The 12,016-nt window shown below is 32.6% G+C and overlaps 1 protein-coding gene across 1 annotated transcript in view; it reads right to left on the bottom strand.

Annotated features, from left to right (window-relative positions):
- The window catches only part of LOC143257936 (uncharacterized), a 31,192-nt gene that overhangs the window by 10,976 nt on the left and 8,200 nt on the right, over window positions 1–12,016 (bottom strand). The window contains exon 2 of the mRNA XM_076517008.1: window positions 197–272. The gene's annotated coding sequence lies outside the window, so the exon portion shown is untranslated. The remainder of the gene's footprint in view (window positions 1–196; window positions 273–12,016) is intronic.

Here is a 12,016-nt window from a genome sequence, read left to right as displayed (position 1 = left end):
AGAAGTAGGGACCACAGGTTATAAAAGATATGTATTGTACTTAACCGGTTGTGCAGTTGAGTCATATAAACAGAAAGGGGTTATTGTTGGATTGCTATTGGATATTCTTGTAAAGCTACACGAGGGCTACCTGCGCGAACCGTCCCTAATTGGAAACTGATAGACCAGAGAAAGACTCCAAGTTAAAAATACCTACCGTCAACAGTTGTGTTGCTCTTCTGTGACGGAACGGTGGAGATTGATCATCGTCTTTCTGATAACGCTTCCACGCCCTGAAAATACGGAATACGTTTTAATTTTCCCATAACGACACACAAACCTGTAACTCACAGAACCATTAATCAACGTTTGGCCCTATATTTAAAAGAAAACAAGCGGCTTTTTGTCATGAAGAACTGAATGTGAGAAAGTTGTTTAAAATCTCATCGGTTTCGTCGTCAGAAAGACAGAAGAAATTTCGGGAATTTCTCATATAGGGATAACAATGAGAAGTGACGTCAGAGTAATGCAAGAGATAAATAGAGAAAAGATAAAGAGTTTGTATAAACCAGAATTCCATCACTGGCCCGCTTGCCTTTCAAGTTAAGACATTCTAGACTGGCCAAAATTTGCCTCAGGAACTTCATGATAAATATCATACAACTACCGCATTAAATTTGGACAAGACAAAGTAAAATAGATATTTGGAGACACTGAACTCTGTTAAAGTCAACATGGACACAAAGCGTAAACTGTAGGTAGAAAATGCCACGATTGTTTGTTTTTTATTTTATCGCAAAGCTACACGAAAACTATCTGCGCTAGCCGTTCATAATTTAGCAGTGTAAGACTACAGGGAAGGCGGCTAGTCATAACCATTGACCCCCAACTCTTGGGCGACTCTTTTACCAACGAATAGTGGGATTGACCGTAACATTATAACGTCCCTACGGATGAAAGGGCGAGCATGTTTGGTGCGACGGGATTCAAACCCGCGACCTTCGGATTACGAGTCGAGTACCTTACCACCTGCTCATGTCTGGCCGAAATAGTTGATTGACCATTCATAATTTCGTGGAACAACAACATAAGGCTGTTGGAGCAAACAGCAAAAGGGTGGAGCTAGAAGTTTGTTTTAAAGTTAAGCACAAAGTTACACAATGGGCTATTTCTGCTCTGCCTACCATGGGTATCGAAACCCGGTTTTTAGCGTTGCAAGTCCACAGATATTCCTTTGTGCCTTTGGGCGGCTTTCAAAGTGAGATAATATATATTTAAATGAATAACTATTATTGAAAATTTTAAAGTAGTACATTGGTATGAATTTAATTGAAGTATAATTATATGAATATTTAAATGTTATGAATTTTGGAAGGTAAAATATTATTATGATTATAATAAGTATGGATTACATATACTTAAAATATTGTACATTCATTATATGCGTATAATTATTAAGGTAATTATGCAATACGTATTACAGTTAACTTTAAAAAGTGAAGATGATCTACACGTATCACGTCTTGTTTAGGATAATTCATCATGTAAGTTCTAAATGTTTTTAATGTGTTTTTTTTTTCAATAAAGTTGTTCAATCAATCAGTTAGTTGTTATCCATCACAAAGCTACACATTGGATTATCAATGCTGAGTCCATGACAAGTGTCAAAACACGGTTGTATTATCGTAACCCTACAAACTTGCCACTGGATCAGAGGAGGGACTCAAGAAATGAAATCATAAAAACAACAACATTTAAGACTGACTAATAGGCAGTAATGCATAACATAGAAAATGGTTAGTCCCAGAAGTTAATCTAACAGTATCTTAAGACAATTATGTGGATGCGTATATCAGGTTATGTGAGGTAATGCTAGATAAACCTCTTTATCAAATCCAACACAACACTTCTGGGACGATATCGATCACCCCTGCACTAGTAAGTTGGAGACTTTCATCGATATGGAAACAGAATGAAACTGTTGTGAAACTTATGGTGCAAATACAAAACAAAACAAAACAAAACAAAACAGAAAGATGATGACTGAATAGGAAAGTGTAGAACCAGACCACGCGAGGCATCCTATAACTCCTTAGTGTTACCTAGCACTAAAATTAACTAATATTTGACATCCTAAAACTCCTTAGTGTTACCTAGCACTAAAATCAACTAATATTTGACATCCTATAACTCCTTAGTGTTACCTAGCACGCCAATCAACTAATAATTGACATCCTTTAACTCCTTAGAGTGTTACCTAGCACTCAAATTAACTAATATTTGACATCCTATAACTCTTGAGAGTGTTAGAGTGTTACCTAGCACTCAAATCAACTAATATTTGACATCCTTTAACTCCTTAGAGTGTTACCTAGCACTCCAATCAACTAATATTTGACATCCTATAACTCCTTAGAGTGTAACCTAGCACTCAACTCAACTAATATTTGTTTGCGTAACATTTTTAAGTGAACTAGAAGTTTCGTTTTAAAGACCAAGAGCGGTTATTTCTTCGATAAAACTTGGTATTTAATTAATATTTAGTAATTTAGTCAGACACTGATGCTTCGTTAGTAAACGTTGAAAATTAGATGCGATCGGGAGATCAAAATTTAAAATTTCTACTTGAAAAACAAGAGTAGTGTTGAATTAAATTACATTATGTTTGTAACTCTTCACATTAGCAAGAAAACATTCACAGTTATATTACGTTTATACCATTAGCTTTTAAACAGATACCAGTTAAGGAAGTTATATTCACTTAAAATTGTGACAAATGAGAAGTAAATAACTTTGAAGTCTAAAAATTTATTATTGTCAAAATTATGAACAATTTTAATATAAAAAACGAAATACAGAAATATTAAAGATCTTCTTGTATTAAAAACCTATTAATTTCCATGTACAAAGTGGATCACTAATTACCGTCAAAGACAAATTTGCAAGAAAAAATTTGTTGCGCGAATGTAACTCTTTAAAACTCTCCCGTGTCATCGGTATTTAGTTCAATATACGTATTGTTTTGAATAATCATATAACTTTCTGGTATCCAATTGCATTTCTCAATAAAAATAATGAAGTTGTACTAAGTGACTTTATGATGATTTCATTGTAATTAATACTCATTAGTATTGGTGATTGGTAATAGTTAATCTACAGAGTGGACTGCCTCTCGGTTAGGGTTGTAAATCCGCAGACATAACGCTGTGTCACTGAGGACACACAATAGTTATTTATAATTATAAACCTTCTCGTAACGTTTGTGATGTCCTCTGATTCGAAGGTTTATTTCTAAGTGAACGGCATAAAATATAATCACTTTTCTTTGCGTTTAAATTACTACAAAGTTGTTTGGTGGAAAATCAGTTCTCTCTTTAGTGAAAGCATTGATATAGTTCTAATCTATTGAACAAAGCCAAAACTAAATACGGAACTATAAAAACTAGTTATTTGACAAATAACTGTAAAACATTATTCTTGTGTGTTATGTCAAACCAATAATAGCATCAAAATATAGAAGTTAAATCCAAGTAAAATTACATTAGTTGACTTAAATTGATAAACAGAATCCTCATGCCAAAAAACCTTTATTTAAAAGTGATTATATCCTAAAGTGTTCACGTTAATTAATCACGTGAATAAATAATAACGACAGCTTTTATCATATGTAACAACAGCCTGGTAGTCTTGCTTAATTGACGCTGAGATGATTACATTACGTTCCAAGTCGAATATCTCAAAATCCAATTAAAACGAATCGACAACTTGTCTCAGAGATAAGTTTCTCTGTCAATGATACAATCCGTAAGTAATACCTGTTTTAGATTGAAAACAGCTAATTTAAGCTGCCGCCTATATAACGTTTAACAACGCTTGATTGGCAAACACATTTCGTTTAGCAATTACTACCGAGCTTACACTGTTATACTTTGCAAAAATTTAATCATCTAGAGAAATAAAGCACGAAGGATAAAATAAATTGTGTTTAACAGAAGTAATAACTTTGTTTCGAACATCGTACTACCGTTGAATAGATAGACTAGAAAGATGCAGGTAACCAACGACACCCACTGCCCATTCTTATCAGATCGAGTAATAAAGTTTACTTCTACTCTTATAACGCAACCACACCACAAAAGCGCGGAGCATCTTACTTTATGTGTTAGCGATATATGAATCTTGAATCTCCGGATTTCCAGTTAGGTCATGCTAAACTTTACAGCAACGTTTGACCAATTTAATAGATATAATTTAGGGCAGTCCATCAAAAATGCATTACATATAGTAAGCCATCGGAAATATGATAGAATACAGTGTTTATGAATAAAAAAATCTTCATTTTAAAATGAAAGACTTTACTTCAGTCTTCATTGGAAGAAATTAGATAAATAAAGTCTGCTGAATTTCACAAATGCCGTTGCTATTCATAGATGTATCAGGTAATCCTATAAGTAATGCTGAAAATTTAATACAGAAAGTGCTTCATCATTTCTGGCTTTGTAGAAGGTTTTAATGACTAAAATATGTAGTAGGACGTGTATAAAAATATTCAGACAAATAAAAGAAACCAACCCAACTCCACTCTGGCAGATCATTAATCAAATAAACTCTTATGAAGATGGATGTGTCTGAGGAACACATTAGGCACATAATCCTTTATGAACTTAAAAAAGGCAATAATGCAGCAGAAACTACACAAAACATTCAAGGTGTTTATGGTGAGGAGTCTCTCAATGAAAGAAAATGTCGGTGGTTTCAGAAGTTCAGATCAGGTGACTACAGCTTAAGTGATGCTCCACGTTCAGTTCGTCCTGTTGAGTTTAATGATGACTTACTGCTGACTACAATTGATGAAGATTGTGCTACAACAGTTGAAGAACTAGTATAGAAGTTTAATTCAACCCATTCAACAGTTTACCGTTGCAACAGCTTTAAAAGGTGTCAACACTTGGAAAATGGGTCCCCCAACCTTGGAGCATGAGTGGACATTTGCACTTCTCTGCACTCTCGTGAACGTAACTCACCTTTTTTGAACAGGTTAGTGACTGGAGATGAAAAATGGATATTTTATGAAAATGTTAAGCACCGCAGACAATGACTCAGTGCAGGCAAAGTGGCTAATGCACGGCCTAAAATGAATCTTCACCTAAGGAAAGTATTGTTCAGTGTTTGGGGATATTGTTGGGGAGATCTACTTTGGGTTGCTGCCATTCAATGTAACGATTACATCAAATTTCTATTGTCAAGAGTTAGTGTGCTTGGATGTTGCACTGAAAGAAAAGAGGCCTGCTTTGATCAATCATAAAAGTGTTGTGTTACACCAGGATAATGCATGGTCCTGTACAGCAAGGATCACATCTGCAAAGATTGAAGAGCTAGATAGGGAAAAACTTCCACATCCTTCTTATTCTCCAGACCTTCTCTCATCTGATTATCATCTATTCCGTAGTTTGCAGAACTATATTGATGTAAAAGAGTTTGGAACACATGAAGATGTCAAAACTACCCTCACCACATTCTTGTCTTCCAAACCCCAAGAATTTTATATAAGTGGTATTCAGAAGCTTGTGAACCGTTGGCAGGAAGTAATTAATAATAATGAAACATACATTATTAATTAAATAAAATTAAAAGCGTTTGAATTTTTTTCTCTTTTTCTGAACCTAAAATCGGACATTACTTAAGGGATGACCGGATACTTAAATAGCGTTGTGTTTTTCATGTAGTCAATTTCACAGTTTAAATTAAAATAAGTGAATAAATTGTTTCAGTCTTTTGTGATATTTTTACCGTAATAATTTTATGAAACTAAAATAAATTTACTATACAGACACTGGTTTCTTCCACGACCAAAAAATTTTGAATTATGATATTGTGGGTAATTTCATAAATACGTTAGACACAATTAGCAACAGATGTAAATCCATAGTTTGATGGTGTTATACAGGCTCACATATTTAGGCCACTATTCTTACAACTAGATAAATGAGAGATACAGTTATTCATGCCCAGAAATAATATTTCACAAGTAATTTTCATTCTAATACACACTTAGTGAAGTTAATAATCTTAGGTAGGTATTAAACAAATACTGAAGTTGCATTTCACACATTCTGTGTTTAAACTATTTACTTGAAATTTGTTCATTACAAAACTACATAGTTATGACCTGAATATTTCATCGAAATAAGAACTCATAAGAGAAATTTGATATTGTAACAATGATTCAATTATCATTTAACCATCTGTTATTTCTGTGATACCGGAAATTAAATATTCTAAAATCCATCTATAGACGAAAAGGCTCAACGTATCTCCTCAGTTTGAATAAGACAAATCTGGTATGAATGGGATAATGTATATCTCATCTTCTATAAGGTTTGATAAAAACAAAGCCAAACTATCATACAGAGTTCCATACTGGAAAATTGTGAGTTTCGCCTGAAAAACTTAAAAAAAAATTGACAAAGACTAGGATTTTTTTTACAAATTAAAAATGCAGAATGGATGTTATTTTTTTTCCTGGAATGTTGTTAGGCCCGGCATGGCCAAGCGCGTTAAGGCGTGCGACTCGTAATCCGAGGGTCGCGGGTTCGCATCCTCGTCGCGCCAAACATGCTCGCCTTTTCAGCCGGGGAGGTCGTTATAATGTGACGGTCAATCCCACTATTCGTTGGTAAAAGAGTAGCCCAAGAGTTGGCGGTGGGTGGTGATGACTAGTTGCCTTCCCTCTAGTCTTACACTGCAAAATTAGGAACGGCTAGCACAGATAGCCCTCGAGTAGCTTTGTGCGAAATTCAAAAACAAACAAACAAGGAATGTTGTTAAAGTTATACATGTCACCAGAAAACACTGGACTTTCATAACGATCTCCAGGTCTGTTCCCAATGCCTTCGCATTTGAATATAAGAAAGTGTTGTATCACCTAAAAAAAATTGTGATCTTCCTGCGTTATTTATCACTTGATATAATAAACCCAGTATTTCAAACAACCTCTGATCCTTTAAGTATCTACAATTAATTTAAGAAATTTATGAAGTCAGAATTAAAGAAAAACCAGAGGGGGAAAGAAATGTCCAAATTTTTAATTTTGAAAACTAGTTATAAGTAAATTAATTTTGACAGTAACCAACTTACAGCTTTCTATAATAATTTTGATTACTGGGTGATGCCATCAATTGAAATTGTCATTATCTTCCAAATACAGGCACAGATAGAAAAAGCAGTTTTGATATTACACGTTAAACTTATAAATTTAATGTTTGTCTGAATAATGTCAGATGATAGATATTTATGAAATATTTCACCCATTAAGACGAAGAACTTATAATCTTTGTTATAAGCAAAAAGCGGTATATTGAACAACTTAATGCTGAGCTATTGCTGCCAAGTGAAATACTCTACTCGATGTGTTACAAAAGAAAAGTTATAAAACCTCTCATTATTCGGAACTGTTTTGGTTTCTACTGCTATACTATACAATGTACTGCTATACTATACAATGTACTGCTATACTATACAATGTACTGCTATACTATACAATTTACTGCTATACTATACAATTTGCTATATCATTTTATCCGCTTCTTTGGATAACGGTAAAGATTGCCTTCTATAGAATACTGTATACATGAAGGGTTCTGTAACGGTATTCCAGTTTTAGTGTTATATTACTTATGTCGGAAACACAATTCACTGATGTTAAACACCGTATATTTTGATGCATAAGACGCACCCCTATTTTAAAGGCCATCTTCAAGGAAAAAAAATTCTGAGTTATCGTTTAGTTACTTGTTCAACATCAGGGTAATATTTTATTATTCTTTAGAACACTTCAAAAGTAGTGTCTATAATAAAATATGGTTGTTTCATACATTTACATTAAAATATTGTTCATTCATTATGAAAACTTTCAAAATCTTCTCATGCATCAATGAAAACAAGTTCTGAAAGTTCACTCACACTTGTCCTCAAACATGTTTGGTGACATTAACTTCCTTTTTACAGTTTCTACACTCTGAGGAAGTAAAAAAAATGGTTTGGTGCTTTTAAACATTAAGGAAACAAAAAAAAAAAACTGCTTTCTCGCCATAAACCGCTTCAAAAGACCCCTAGGGAGGCATAATATTTTTATCTTCGGCGTATAGGACGCAGGGGGCTTTCAAACACCTTTTTTTTTTGGAAAAAAAGTGCATCTTAAACACCGAAAAATACGGTACTTCTTTGACATCATATCTTATCTGAAGCGTATTTACAGATTCAAGTGTTCACAGAAAAACTTGATTAACTTTAAATAATATATTACCCTTCCTCTTAACAATTGCCTAAAATTTTAGAACTTATATTTTTGACAACTGGTATAAGGTTAGATTTCAGTTTTGTATAATTTTTGTGAGATGTTGTTCACGAAAAGACGCGAATTATCCTCAAGGCGTAAGAACTAGAATCTTGTTTTTTGCGTTTCTTTTTTTCTTCATCTTTGTTATATTTATGTATAACGCATGGACATACGTATGTTTCTCAAAGTTGTATAATTTTGTTTTCTTTTGCTAAGCGGATAATAAATGCGATTATATATATACAAAGTTCCCACAACTATTGCAGGTTTCATATGCACATGAAATTTAACCGATTGTAGAAATTCTCTAAAGAGAACGTGACGGGATTAATTATTTTACATTTCGAGTAAAATTGCTGGAAAGCTTTCTGTGTTAGTCTTCTCTAATTTTCAGTTGTAGACTAAATGTAACTTCCGTCAACAACTCTTTTATCAAAGAACATCAGGACTGACTAACTTTAAGAAAAGAGGAAACAAGTTCAGTGAAGGAGATTCGGACTCGCGACTTTCAGATCGTGCGAAGATGGTCATACCGCAGACAACGACAGACAAATTACAGGTTAAAAATAACTCATTATTTTTATAATTATAAATACATATAGCATTGTTTTGCTAAGATAAAGAAACAATGTTTCTGTAATGATTGAGTGTTAAAGCACTTTAAAACCTTTCAATGAGTGATTCATTGGGAACGTTCATGTTTCAATTTCTTTTAAAGTGGGATTTTAAAATAATATATGCAAATGTATATTACATTTCTAAATTTCTATACTCGTGTCTTAATGACATTATCTTAAAGTTTTAAATGTGTTAATTTTGTATTCTTAGAGGAAAGCAAATCGATAAATATTAACCAAGTATTTTCACGCCCCTTATAAGAGTTAAGTGTTTAACTTAAAAATGGTCCCCAAAGCGGATCTGTTGAAAATACTTGTCAACTCCGTGTCCAGAAAACTATTCATTTTGTGTATCGAGGTTGGACAACTCACCTGGGTTGTGGTTGTTTAGAGGAAAGCTTAATGTATCTATGAATGATTTAGTTTAGCAGTAAGTTTTGTCAGTTATTACCAAGACAGTACATGATCATCAGTACATATTTGTTAATCGTCCATAGGAACCTAATGTACACAGACTTTTAGCGCGATCTTACTAACAACCACTGTGTTACATTATTATTAGTAACTTAGTAACAACCACTGTGTTACATTATTATTAGTAACTTAGTAACAACCACTGTGTTACATTATTATTAGTAACTTACTAACAACCACTGTGTTACATTATTATTAGTAACTTAGTAACAACCACTGTGTTACATTATTATTAGTAACTTACTAACAACCACTGTGTTACATTATTATTAGTAACTTACTAACAACCACTGTGTTACATTATTATAAGTAACTTACTAACAACCACTGTGTTACATTATTATTAGTAACTTACTAACAACCACTGTGTTACATTATTATTAGTAACTTACTAACAACCACTGTGCTACATTATTATTAGTAACTTACTAACAACCACTGTGCTACATTATTATTAGTAACTTACTAACAACCACTGTGCTACATTATTATTAGTAACTTACTAACAACCACTGTGTTACATTATTATTAGTAACTTACTAACAACCACTGTGCTACATTATTATTAGTAACTTACTAACAACCACTGTGCTACATTATTATTAGTAACTTACTAACAACCACTGTGTTACATTATTATTAGTAACTTACTAACAACCACTGTGCTACATTATTATTAGTAATTTACTAACAACCACTGTGCTACATTATTATTAGTAACTTACTAACAACCACTGTGTTACATTATTATTAGTAACTTACTAACAACCACTGTGTTACATTATTATTAGTAACTTACTAACAACCATTGTGTTACATTATTATTAGTAACTTACTAACAACCACAGTGTTTCATTATTATTAGTAACTTACTAACAACCACTGTGTTACATTATTATTAGTAACTTACTAACAACCACTGTGCTACATTATTTTTAGTAACTTACTAACAACCACTGTGTTACATTATTATTAGTAACTTACTAACAACCACTGTGTTACATTATTATTAGTAACTTACTAACAACCACAGTGTTTCATTATTATTAGTAACTTACTAACAACCACTGTGTTACATTATTATTAGTAACTTACTAACAACCACTGTGTTACATTATTATTAGTAACATACTAACAACCACTGTGCTACATTATTATTAACCGTCTATTTGGGGCAAATCGTAGTGTAGAGATTTGTTTTATTACCTCTAAAAAGCAACATATAAGAACCAAAATAACTAGCAAATGATACTAAGGACTTCCTTACTTTAGCAATTGGGTATTAATAAAATTGTGACGATTATGACGACTGAAAGAAAGTGCAACGATAACAAACAATTGTTAAGAAATCATAATTCTAGCATATTCAACAAAGGTACGATACATTATTGTAAGTTGTGACTGTTGTAATAACAGTTCATCAGTGGTCAATATTGTTTAACGTCGAGAATACCAAGACCAATTGTTAATCTGTTAAAGTATTTCTCTAGTGACAAATATCACAGAATTAGCCAAAAACTTTTGAAAGTTAGTTTATAAACAAATGTATCTGAAGCTTCCAATTTTTTCACAACTATATTTATATAATTTTACTTTATTTGAGCAGATTCTTGTCAACCTGAACTGATCTATCAAACACTTTTATTAATTCCAACTGAAATTACTATTACTGAATCTAAGATTCTCTGATTACAAAATAAATAATTAAGATACATAATTCAAATAGAGGACCTAATTTAGCATTAACACGGCAAAGGTTCATCTAAGTGTATACATTTTGCATTGGTCTTGTTCGTTTTAAAGTAACGTAGAATAATTTCTTTTAAACGTTAAAATATTATTGTACGTAATAGAAAAAGAATAAAGACTTCAATTAATAAGGCCTAAAGACAAGCGTGACTGCATTTCATGTGAAATTTACAACTCATTTCTATCACTTATCTATCAATACAAGTCAAGTGTCTATTCGCTACACCTGATTTCTTCGAATTTCGTTACTTACACAAGTCCAATTCCACAATCTTGTCCTCTAATATGGCCTTTTTTACTATCTCTTCCCATTTTAGTTGAATGTAATCGCTATCACAGATGCCAATATCTCATAAATTTCAACACTTTTTTTCTGCCATATAAACTCCTGTCAAATAGGAAGTTCCAGGACCAGATCATACATGGCGTCATGTGTGTGACGCTACATCATTATGACGTCAAACTAGGCAGGAGCATTCGCACCCTATTAATGTCTGTTAAAAATAAGTCAAAACCAAATAAATGTTTAGAGATTAATTGAAAAACAACAACAACAAACTTTGTTAAAACATACTGAAGACACTAAATATCTGTAGGGAAGTAGACAACTCTTTCTCAGCAGAAGAACACGTTTGTATGTAATCATATAATCATCGTATGTTTTAATATGTTATATAAATATATATATAGTATGTTTACTCAGTTATATGTGGTGTATTCAAGGGCAATTTGTAGCATGTTCATGGGAAAGAAAATTTGATATCCTGTTTTGTTTATTGCTTTTGTGTGTTTGCCAGTTTCGTAATTATCAGCAGTTTCCCATTATTTTTGACAGGATTTCACTCTAGGTCGTGTTACA

The sequence above is a fragment of the Tachypleus tridentatus genome, chromosome 7, assembly GCF_004210375.1.
Source record: "Tachypleus tridentatus isolate NWPU-2018 chromosome 7, ASM421037v1, whole genome shotgun sequence".
In the NCBI taxonomy this organism is placed as follows: Eukaryota; Metazoa; Arthropoda; class Merostomata; order Xiphosura; family Limulidae; genus Tachypleus; species Tachypleus tridentatus.
Note: the sequence above shows the minus strand (reverse complement) of the source record. Positions and strands in the feature narration are given on the sequence as shown.